This window comes from Apodemus sylvaticus, chromosome 11, assembly GCF_947179515.1.
Source record: "Apodemus sylvaticus chromosome 11, mApoSyl1.1, whole genome shotgun sequence".
Lineage (NCBI taxonomy): Eukaryota > Metazoa > Chordata > Mammalia > Rodentia > Muridae > Apodemus > Apodemus sylvaticus.
This window is the reverse complement of record NC_067482.1, coordinates 67,731,116-67,743,692: the sequence shown is the minus strand read 5'-3', so window position 1 is coordinate 67,743,692 and position 12,577 is coordinate 67,731,116. Positions and strand designations below refer to the sequence as shown.

The 12,577-nt window shown below is 42.0% G+C and overlaps 1 pseudogene; it reads right to left on the bottom strand.

The window, feature by feature from the left end:
• LOC127696833 (60S ribosomal protein L26-like) overlaps nt 1–12,577 on the bottom strand; it is a 112,899-nt pseudogene that overhangs the window by 31,250 nt on the left and 69,072 nt on the right.

Below are 12,577 nucleotides of genomic sequence, written 5' to 3'. Positions count from 1 at the left end.
TGACTCCCTGGTGATTCCTATTTTATTACATTTTCTGGAAAGGAAATAGTGGTGGAGAGAACTGGAGCCTAAAAAATCACAGCAGTGCTTTGGGAAGCACCTGTCCTATAAACTGCTAGTAACTCCTGCTTCCTACTTAACATCAATCCTCAGAGTCACCTTTGTAGACAAGTAGGCCTCCAACTTTTCAGCATCACGTATCTGAGAGGAGGAAACTGAGTCTCAGAGACACTCAGAGACTTGCCCAAGGAAATGTAGTCAGCAAAGAGAGCAAGACACCCAGGTCTTGTGACAACAAGATTGGGAGCTTGGCCCACCATTGGGCTGAGCGCTCTCAAGTTCATGTACCATAGGCAATGCAATGGCAGTTGCTTCCAGATCACATTCCACAAATGACAGCAAGGTTAGTCAATCTGCAGATGGAGCAAAAAGCCTTAGAGATATGAAAAATGAACAACAACAACAACAACATATACACATACACAGTAACAGTGATGTCTTACAGCTAGTATATTTACATACAAAAACAGTTGCTCCCCAATGGATGAAGGGTTTATGCTTGTATAAAAGCATCCTAAGGTCTAAATACAATCAAAACTATACTTCAGGGCCTAGAGATATAGATGACTGAGGAGCAGTTGCCCGACATGCCAGAAATTAGTACTACACACATAAAAATGCATTAAATACTCTTCCCAACATCAGAGCTTAGGTTGGTCTTCCTTAATCACAATCAGAACATTTAGAACAATCTTCAAAAAAATCATCCAACACAATGCCTGTCTTTTCAATAAAAAAGCACTGTGAGTATCTCATGCAAATGTTATGCTGAAAGTAGAGAATAGTTGTTCTACAGTGCAAGCCTGGGAATTATCAAAATGGGTGATTCACCATTGAGTTTCAACTGGATATGTACCAGTTTTTCACCATCATAACATGAGGACCATCTGTATGTATAATATCAAGAGGAGGCAATTAAGGCTTTAGTTATTCACACCAGTTAATCCTCATTGTAGCAAGAAAATTCAGTGCACATGATTTCCTTCCTCAGTGATACAACCTGACCTCCTTTTGACTAACAGCAGTCAAAACATCAAAAGTTGGGGACCACCTCTACCTATAACATAACAGATGGCATTAAGTCTATATTATGAGGAGTCAACCATACCTGGTTAAAATTTGAGCTTAGAAGTTCATTGGTCATAAACCCGTGGGCAAATCACTTCCCGAGTGAGTTCCTTCTCTGAGACTCTATCAATAAAGAGATATTAGGTCCCACATCTGTGTCATAAGAATTTAGTAAAATCAATGATAAAATGTATACAAAAGCTTATCATAAAATGATAAATTGAGATATAGTATTCATTGTATACCTGCTATTATTTTTCAATAAAAATTTTTAGAACAATTACTAATCATTTTAACATATTAAATACTGTCAAAAATAAGATGAAAGTTAAAAGCCTGATAGTTAATGAATGAGCACTTTGTATAAATTGAGGATACTTTATATATGTGTACAGATTGCTCTACTAAGAGGGGAAAAAAATCATTGGAAACATAAGAGACTCAAAATTAAATGTTTTTAAATAAAACATAAAGCAAAAACAGCTGCTGCTGGAACTTGGTCCCTGGGCATATTTGATTTTTGAAACTAACAAAGAGGCCAAATTGTCCTTCAATGCCCAGGCTGCATAAGAGTGTGGGACATGATTGCTTCGTTGACAGCCTACTTGAAGGACGGATGCAGATGCTTAGAAACAGAGGATATTGTTTTCTGGACACACAGCTTTCTGGAACCCTCGGCCAACAGGGAATTCTGCAGCCACAACACAACACTGCTGAATTTTCTTTCCTTTTCTAAATTAAAAACCCCCAAAAGCCAAGTGTTTTAGCTTGGTAAAAGATAACACTCTTAGTCCGAAGCAGAAAAATCACCTAGTGCATGAGACCTCAGTATTATGTCCTATTGTAGTTTCTACCACAAACATTACTTTCACTTGCAGAGGAATGGTCTCATGGGGAGATCTAGAAAACAAAACCAAGATCTCTTGTCCACAGAACTTTTTAAAACATGAGTCAAATAAAAATAATTTAAAATTAGTAAAATAGAGTAAAAGTGAGCAGAGAAAACAGGCCAGAAGAATCAAGTAAACCACCACTACCGGTCATTGGTCCTTGGTTCCTCGCATGTATGTGTTTGCAGAGAGGAAAGTATGACTATCTGTAGGATTTCGCAATGCAAATTTCCAGAAGCTGCCTTATTATTTGAGACCAGTCGAAACAGGAAGTAGTTTGGAGCACTTCCAGCCTATGTGACCCACCTGCCTGGGAACCCAGAGGTTTCAACCAGAAAGGAAGTCTGTTCTTTGAGGAAGTGGTGGCCGTCTGGGTACCTGTTTGTAGGAATGGACATACTACAGGATGAGAAACAGCTCCGGCTTAACTTTCTGACCTTCTGATACTATTCTCCCCATCCTATTCAACATGCTGGACCTGTGCCCTGATTTTTGTATCACAACTAAATATCCTACCACAACATTTGAGATTCCCTGTGCCCAAAAGATTGTTCCCCACCCCACAGCACGTGCTGACCCATCTTAAGTCCTCAGCACTCATGTTACACACCTCTCTACCAGGAAGTATGTCCTAATCCTGACCCAGGCCTGAGGGGCTATGCTGAACACATAGCAGCTGACCCATCATGATACCTACTGAACTGTTTTGTTTTCCATTTGCTTGTTAATCTCAATCTCTTTAACAAAGGGGATATGGGAAATCATATTCTAAAAGAAAGTAAAAGGACAACAAGTTTGGTTTGTGCTCCAACCTTCAGGTTTCGGTAGACAAGGTGGCATAAGGCTGGGCCCTAGAACATGGTGAGGAGCAGTGGTAACAGGAGGGATTGAGGGTTACAGTTGTATCTGTCAAGGAGCTTGTATCCCAAAACTGTGTGTGAGCTTCCAGGATATAGACAGACCTCAAGATGATTGAGGTTGAAGAGTTCTGAAGGAGAAATCCTTGGAGAAATAAAGTCACAATTAGATTGTCTAAGCTTGGGTGGGAAATACATAAGTATCTGTTTCCTCTGACAGAGATGACTCTGGGAATGAAATGGGTGGAGGAAAATAAATCATCAAAGGGTGCTAAATTCCAAGGCCCTGAAATCCAGGATTGAGTAAGAAGCCATATAGCTAAGGATGGAAACAGTGGCCAGCCACAAAGGCACAGATCGTACACTCAAGGGAAAATGTCTGAATGAAAAGATACAATTACAAGCTGAGGCTGCCAGAGAAAGGCTTAGGATTTCCCGTTACAGTTCTCATAGTTAGGATTCTACACTGAGTACAGACCTCCAGCGTGTGCATCCGTGTGCCTTCCCCTGGTATCCCTCAGGGCACGAGCTGGTAGATGTGGATCCTAGATGTTTCTCGGAGGATGAATGGGTAGGTGGCTGGCTGGCTGGGCAAGCTGTTGGATACTGGGTTAGTTGTTTCTACAGGATTACTCATAGAGACCATATGTCAGAAAATAACACAACACCTCAGGCAGTCCATCGACCTCAGCTGGGAGTCTAGATGGAAGACCCAGAAACAGAGATGAGAGTGAATTGTTCTCTGGAGCCACAGCCCCAGAGGTGCAGTTCATCAGTGCAAAGCTTGGCCTCATTCTCTAACCACATCTTTCTTCCTCAGTACTTCATACTGTCTCCAAGCACGACTCCAGCATGGCTGATTTGTGCATATGAGGAATCCTGCAAGAAAGCATTCAGTCTCTGGACTGTCTCAGTTGTTCAAGTGGGGATATCCATGTATATATATTTACCTATCTATATATACATATATACAAGCATGCATGTATACACAGAGATAGAGACAGAAAGACAGAGAGAAACAAAGACAGAGAAAGAAAGAATGGATTTTAAGCAACTAGTTCATATCAGTGTGGGAGCTGTTTAGTTCAAAATCTATGGCCAGGATGCAGGCTGGAGATTCAAGAAAGAGCTGAAACTGTAGCTTCATCTGACAGATGGAAACTCAGGCAGGATTTGTATGTTACTGTCTGAAAGCAGAATTCCCTTACCCAAAACCTTAGCCATTGCTGTTAAGACCTTCAGCTGATTAGCCAAGGTTTTCCCATAACATTACACAGCATATTACATCTGCTACATTTCAAATAAGCTGACCATTATAAGCACATATGCACATGCATAAGCATATATTTTTATATAATGCATATTTATGTGTGCACATTTATGTGTAAATGTATATACATATTTGTATATAGGTATATGTGTGTGTATGCATAAACTTTATATTTTTGCAAAAATATGTTTACTGAAATATCTAAATGGTTATTTTCCCAAATGATTCATCTCTACAGTCTCATCAAAGTTGTACATGAAATTAGCCAATGTGGGCTCTCCTATAAGATCTTGTAGAAAGTTCTTATAGTAGATAAATATAAAGGGACCTTAGCTTTAAATAAACAATTTCTCTGTCCCCTTTCCAGATTCTTGCAAGAGAACATCCATTCCGTCGAGGTAAGATCATTGTCAGTGTATAAAGTGTTGACGGACGGGGTGCAAGCCAGCTAGTAATGGACTTCTACCTTACTCTCGCTGGTAGGAATAAGTCACGTGATTAATGCGGTCTTGCACCCAGTTATGAGCCAGTAGCTCATGCATCCTGCACCTCCTTAGGAGCCCAAAGACTATCTAACTACATGCAAAGGAAATTGGCTGCTTCATCCTGGGATGCGGCTTTTGTTCTAGCATGCCATTCCTGGCTGGCCTGGGTGATTTTATTGCCAGGATGCTTGCTGTAAATCTCTTCCCAACCCCAAGTCACGTGCTTAGTGTACTTGCATGTCATGGGAAAGCATTCCCACACCCCTTCCCTATGTGGGCCAAGGGGAAGCTCCCAGCATAGGCTGTGGGAAAGCCCATCTGGGATGCATCCATCTTACAGCCTGGCACGGACGAATACTCCGGAGACATTGCCGTTTGACTCATTGACTCACTCATGTCTAGGCCTGAAAAAAAAAAAAGGTTTCTTTTTATTGTTTTACATTTGTTGTTTTAAAACAAGGAATCTGTTGTCTTCTGCAGAGGTCAAACATTCTTCATCTTTGGAGCTTAGGTAGGAGACAGACAGGGCAGTCTGTTAATAGTCTTTTTCTTCATCTGTGAAACAGAAGTGTTAGGATCTGCACAAGGGATCCACAATATCCTGGGGGCGGCTATGCGAAAGCTCGGCATGAAAGTGTGCACTGAACACATGTCCTTACTATCCTGATCTCTGTTGCCTTCTCTGGTTGTAACACGGACTCTTGCATGAAGTTTTGCTGAACAGTATGGCAACTCCTTGACACAATCATTACTTGTGACCAGTTAGTAGACAAGGACACTGGGTGTTGTTCTGTCACCCTCTTGTCTTTGCAGTAGATAGGAGGGAGACTCATTCCATTCCAAATGCGTGCATTGGCTAGCACACTCTGACCCTTGGCCTTATACCCTAAAGCATATTCGGGCAGTGGAAAGTATCTAGGAATATCACAACACTAGCCTGGATAGGCAAGAGAGAACGGTAGGTTCATGAAGGTTTGAACACAAAGAAGGCCATAGAAGGAGCAGGGGGTAGGAAGTTTGCAGAGAAGCGTGGGGTGAATATGTAAAGCATCTGGAGAGTGCATTAGATTATGAACCAACTGGTCAGAAGGAAGAAAGAAAAGGCCATTGCACATGAGAAACCACACATCAGAGAGTCTATAACACTCAAAGTAGATATGAACATCAGTGACAGGGAGACGCAGATGAGACCTCACAGAATAAGCAGCACCCCTGCTACCTCTCCAATGTCTAGGCAGCCAGCCTCTTCCTCCTGAAGTATTGCTGCTGACTCTTAATCAGTCTGCCTGTTTTTTGACCTTTACCCCCCCTTCAGCCTTCAGCCTTCAGCCTCGTCTTGTCTTTTCTAAACAGCCGGAGAGCCAATAGCAGCATGAGTTAGCTCATAGAATCCATCTGCTCAAAATCCTGCTGCTGTGTTCTGGAATCACTCAGAGGGATGCCAGATTCTTCCCCAGAGGGTTCTTGTTGTACCCTCTCTGGGCCTCTGGTACCTGCCCTTATAAGTGTGCTTACTGTTCCAGCCATGCCAACTGCCTGGGCCTCTACTTACATGCATCAGGTTAGACACATCAGGTGTGTGTCTGCTATGGGACCCTTCCCCCAGTGGCCCTGTTGTTGGAATATTCTTTTTCCAAAGATCCTATTTCTCTACTTCTTCTTTGAACTCTGGACAAATTATGAATTCTGCTTCACATACTACATTTGCTACTTTATTATTTATTATTATTTTTGTGATGATGTAGGCTTTATTATTTTTAATTACTTGTATTTGTTTCACCACTGGCAAGCTCTAAGTACAGTCCCTGACAAACAAAAATTGATAATTAATAAATTAATAAATTTAAATGGTCTGAATCCTAGCTTAAATTCCAACTATCTGTGACTTTCATGTCTTGAGTATATAGATCAAGTTTTCCATTGATTATGCTTCTCATACTGAAAGTGGGAAATTTTGGTTTGTCCCTCATAAAATCACAATGAGGATTCACTAAGAGAATTGTATATGAAAATCTCTGCCATAAAGTAGAATTTTTAAGATGTGAATTTTGTTGCAAAACTTCACAGATGGTACTAGTATGACTAAGAAAAGAAATCTGCTTGTGTTGATATTTTCAGCAGAAATAATCAACAAACATTTGTAAACACCAGCTTAGCACTGAGCCCAGGAAGCACTCTTGGACAGAGGGTAACTGCCCTAAAGAAGTACCAAAGCTCTAAAGAAGTAAGAGAAATAGATCCAACGGTTGTGGGTTACACTCTCCAAGAGAAGTATTTAGAAGGTATAGGAAGAAGGAAGCAGCACACACACTTCTCTAATCCATATTTAAACTAACCAGACAGAGGACATACAGTCAACAAGGCAGAGGACCTGCGCAGTCTTCACCCAGCTTCCCCTGGTGGTAAAATCCTGCATACCCACAGCGCATCAGCAGAATCAGGGCCTGCCATTGTTTGTATGGTAGCGAGCTGTAGCTCTCAACTTGCCTGAATTGAGAGCTAACTAGCGAAGTGTATTTCTGGGAACATTTGTGGAAGTATTTGTAGACATAATTGGGATAAGAGTCGGTAGAAATAGGGGGACAGGGATCTGCCTTTGGTGTCAGATCACACTGTGCAGTTGGCTGGGACTGAATGGAACATAAGATTCTCTTTCCTCTCATTTATTCTTCCTCTCCCTCTCCCTCTCCCTCTCCCCCTCTCTTTCTCCGCTCTCCCTCTCCCTCCTCTTCCCCTCCCCTCTCCCTCCTCTTCCCCTCCCCTCTCCCTCTCCTTCCCCTCCCCTCTCCCTCTATCTCTCCCTCTCCCTCTCCTCTCCTTCTTCTTCCCCCTCTTCCTCTCCTCTCCCTCCTCCTTCACCCTCTCCTTCTCCCTCTCCTCCCCCTCCCTCTCCCCCCCTCTCTCTGTGTGCCTGTCTGTCTCTGTCTCCCCTACACTTTTCTTGTTTTTGGACATCAGCTCTCCAGGTTCTCTAGCCTTTGGACTCTAGTACTTGAGGTCTCTGGACCGTAAGGCCACAGACAGAACAGCAGCACCAGCTTCCCTGGTTCAGAGGTCTTTGGACTGGCATGAAGCCAGCCTACCAGCACCAGCTGGTCTCTAGCTTTCCAATGGACTATTATGGTTCTTCTCTGCATAATCACATGAGCCAGATTCCTTAATAAACCCTCGTTCGTAAATCTATATTTTATGTCTCTATCTATTTTGTTGCTGCTTTCCCCAGTACATGCAATTTTAACTACAGCATTTACTCAGATCTCATCTGCTTTCACACGCAGTGTGTGTGTGTGTGTGTGTGTGTGTGGTGTGCGTGTGTGCATGCCTAAATGCTATACACACACACCTACATAGTACTGAGATTTTTATAACATAAAATTGAACTGTGAAAGACAATAAAAAACACTTCAGGAAGTTGATGAAGGTATGTTTATTTCACATACCAATATGAAGAAATGAAGAAATAGGTTTAATGTAATGTTACAAATAATATCATGAAACGCAGACAAAAAGCCATGAGACTTACCTAAAGGGACATAGCTCTTAGGTGGCAGGCTTGAACTGCAGGTCTCTGAAATGCAGCTTGTGCAGTCTGAAAGACATTACTTTAGGGATGGTGGCAGGGTGGGGCTCAGGGAGAGGGACAGCCTTGGCAGTCACTGGGGCTTTGTCCCCATATGTAATATGCACAGACAGGTTTGCTGTTTTTTCCCAAGCAACCGATGGCTGGTTTCCTTATCTTAGCCAGAACATTGGAGCTCTAGTATATCTTTTTTTTTTTCTTAAAGCAGGAAAAACGAGGCCTGTTTCTCCCAGGAAGCTCTGCTGTTTTAACACAGCCAGTTTTCAGTCACCTCTTTGGGCTGCCAGCTAGATTCCTGCAAAGCGAAGAAAGCAAAAAGGTTTCAACAAGTGGGGGCCTGGAGCAGGCTAAGCAGCCTGGGAAGAATCATGGGGAAGAAAGTGACTGTTGTCCTTCTCTCTGAGGCTCCTTTTTGTTACCCAGTCTCACTGAAAGCACTGGGATTTGAACCTCAGCCAAGAGACAAAGGGCTTTTTTTTTTTTTTTTTGGCTAAGAGAAGCAATTGTGGTCACTATGGGCCAAAACCGGAGGGAAGCATTTTGTGTGGCAACAGGGGCCTAGCATTGGTGACTGCAGGATGTAATTTAATTCTAGGATGCACCTGTTCTATTTTAGGCAGACCCCTGTGATGCAGAGACAACCCAGCCCCCACGAACTCCAAGCCTATTAGAAGCATCACTCATTCCAGGCATTCATATACTTTATCTGTCACTTCTTTGGCTGTACAATTTAGTAATTAAGAGTATGGCCTTGAGCTAGATATGGGTGTGCACACCTGCAATCACACCCAGCAGGAGGTTGGGAGAAGAGGACCCTGAACTGAAGGCACCTGGGGTTCTATAGCAAATACCCTGTCTGAAACCAAAACCAAAACAAAGGTATCCTTGAAATAGGAGACAGTTTCATTGATTTAAATCAATGCACTTAAGTCTTTTCTAACTGTCTGGCACTTCTCAAAAGTTATTTGGGAAGCAGGGAGTCAGAGCCCTCTCCTCAAGGTCACTAGTGGCTTGAGAGCTGAAGGAGTGTGTGTTGGGGGAGGGGGTGGAGGCTGACAGTAATTGTGACAACTACATTACAGGGTGTGCTAGTGTTGAGTGCTGTGGAGAAAAGAAGGTGTGTAGCAGAAAAAGAGAATGGTGGCCAGAAGACTTTTGGATACAGCACAGCATTGATGTATGCTTTTCAAGGTAGACCTCACTGAGAAGGCCTCATATGAGCAGAGACTAAGGCAGAGATACATACAGAGGAAGAGGAGAAGCTACATACTGAGTGACATCACATAGTTAGAGACAGGGTTATAAGGTGGGAGCCAGACCTGTTTCATTCATGGTCAGTAGTGAAGCCCAGGAGGTAGGCACAGAAAGAGAGGCGTAGGAGAGAGGCAAACCTTGGGGTGCCATCTTCAAAAGGACTGTAGCCTTGGATGGCTGCTGCCCTTCCTAGTCTACAGCAGGGCTTAGCAAACGGGTATGATGACATCTCTTATGTGCAGACGGATTAACTCAAAATGACATGAGCAAATTGTAAAGGGGTGACTATTAACCCAAGAGAGACTTGGAGATGACCGTTGCAGCTACCCCAAGGAGACATGACTTGGACAGCAGTTCATCAGGCCAAGGCAGTAATAGTGGACAATGATAAGTAGCTGGACTCAGTAGACATTTTAAAAGCAGAAACAAATTTCCAATGAACTGACTGGAGGACCCAGGAAAAAGGATGATGTCTATGGTGATTCTTAATAGCCTGAGCCAACAGGGGCTATTAAAAGGCTTATTAAAATATGATCTTGAGTTTGAAGTGGTAGCTTCGTCATAAAGTGGTTGCCTAGCTAGCATGAAGAGCTGAAGTTAGATCTCCCAAAACATACACAGGAAAATAAATGGGTGTAGAGGTCATGTGTTTGTAAACTTAGTGTTGGGAATTGGATGGGCAGATCCCTAGAATGCACGAATGCATTGGCCAAAAGCGAACCATATCCCCAATCTCCTCCTCCATCCTCATGCTGCCCCTCTCAGGTCTATGAACATCACCATCATCCTCCCAGGAACCTGTAAACAAACTCAACATTCTATTTTGTAGTTGGGTTTCTCTGTCCTTCAAAACCTATCAATCAACAACATAGAGTCTATGTTTGATACTAGTTATTTTCCATTTCTAGTCAAGATGCTGTTTTGTTCTAGCAACCTTACCTCTAAACTATAGACTCAGTCTAATTCCCATCTCAGTCTCTGGTTATTTCATCTCTGAATCCATCTTCCATAACACTTGCTGATAAATCTTAGTCAGGTGCAACATTGATCTCCCTTGCAGTTTCTCTAAGAATATCAGGTCTCCACTGTTGACAGGATGCAGTCAGAAATTTGTTTCTCTTTTCAGTTCCTCCACAATTTGGATTCTATATACTCTCTATCTCTATCTCTCACTATTCCCTTTTATAGGTTCAACATGTATGTTTATGAAGATAAGCCACCCTTTAAGGGACATTATCCACTTTGCCTCTGGCTTCTTGTACATATGGCATTTGCCCTAAACTGTTCTTCAGAGACTTGGGCAAACTCTTCTTGATGGCAGCCCAAATGGACATTTCTCTCTCTTCTCAAAATCCATTCAGCACTTGCAACAGGCTGTTTATAATGGCTTGATTTTGACATGATCTAACTTTTCCCTGCCTGTTGTTCATTCCCAGTAATTCTGGCAATTATTCTGCTTATTTAGATAATATGAGCTTCTCTAACAATTTGCCCTCATGTTTTGGTGGATTAAGACAATAAAAGTTTCTTTCTTTAATGAGAATGTAGTATGGGCTTTCTGCCTTAGTGGAACTCCACACAGGCATTCAGGGATCCCATGCTGTCACCAGCTTGTGGTAGAGTCTTCTGCTGCTCACCAGAGATGGAAAAATATGACATAATGACTAGAATATGTATATTTTATACTCACTTTTCATCCTGAAAACCAGTCAGCTGGTCTCTCTCTGCATCAAAGTAACAGGAAGGCATAGTTCCCAGCTGGAAAGTTCCCTCCTGGAACCTTCTCTAGAATGTTACAGAAAGAAAAGCAGAATGGTACATGAATATAGCTAGAGACGAAAATGTTTAAAAACTTGACCCTTGATTATAGTATGCTTTCTGTCCTCGGAATTAAAAATAGATATAGCTCATATTGATACAGATATATTTTCAACTCAAAGTAAAACATTATTTCTATAAATATAATAGTTGCTTGTTTGTTTGTTTCTTTGCATAGGGTCTCTCTATTTACCTCTGGATGACCACTAGGTAGATCAGAATAGCCTTGAATTTGTGGTCTTCTTACTTCTACCTTCCAAGTACTGTGTGTGATTACAGTCATCTGCTATACCATCAATAATCTTTGTTATCTTTAACAATTTACTTTTAGTTTATAAGTGTATTTTGCTTATATGTATGTATGCATGTATGTGCACCATTTGTGTACCTGGTGCCCATGGAAGCCAGAAAAGAGTATTGGATCTCCTGGAATTCAAGTTATGGTTAGAGTCCTTTATGTGGGTACAGAGCACATAACCCAGGTCCTCTATAAGAACATTAGTCTACTGTTAACTGGGAAAGCATTTCTCCAAACTTGAATTTTTGCTTTTGAGATGGGAAAACTTAGTTTTAAACCCATTAAGGAATAATAATAAGCTAAATTTTATGAGCATCAATTGTCAAATGGACCAAAGAGCTCAAATGAAATATTATACAAGCTGATAAAGTTGTTGGTCAAGGCTGGAATCTATCTAGGCCTGACTAACTCTAAAGTTCATGTTCTGTTCCATCTGTTACTACTTCAACGTTTACTTCATCTTTCATGGGTATCTTACAGGATAATAGATGCTAACATTTAAGATGTGCTTCTTCACAGAGAACCCCATGGAAGAGGGAGAGGAATTGTAGGGGCCAGAGGACTCAAAAACACCAGGAGAACATGGCCCACCAAATCAACTAAGCAGAGCTCATAGGGGCTCAGAGAGACTGCAGCAGCAAGCACAGAACAGGCATGGGTCTGTGTTAGGTCCTCTGCAAACCTGCTATGGTTATCAGCATGTTGTTTTTGTGTGCCCCTTAACAGTAGGAGTAGAGTTGTCTCTGACTGTTTTGCCTGCTCTTGGAACCCTTTTCCTCCTTCTGAGCTGCCTCGCCCAGCCCTGTTATGATGGTGTGTGCCTATTCTTACAATAGCATGTTATTCTGGTTTTGGTTGATATCTCTGGGAGGCCTGCTCTTTTCTGAAGGGAAATTAAGGATTGAATCTGGGAAAGAGGAGAGGTTGAACATGGAACTTGGAAAAGTGGAGAAAGGGGAAACTGCCATTAGGATGCAACATAAGGAAGAGGAATAAA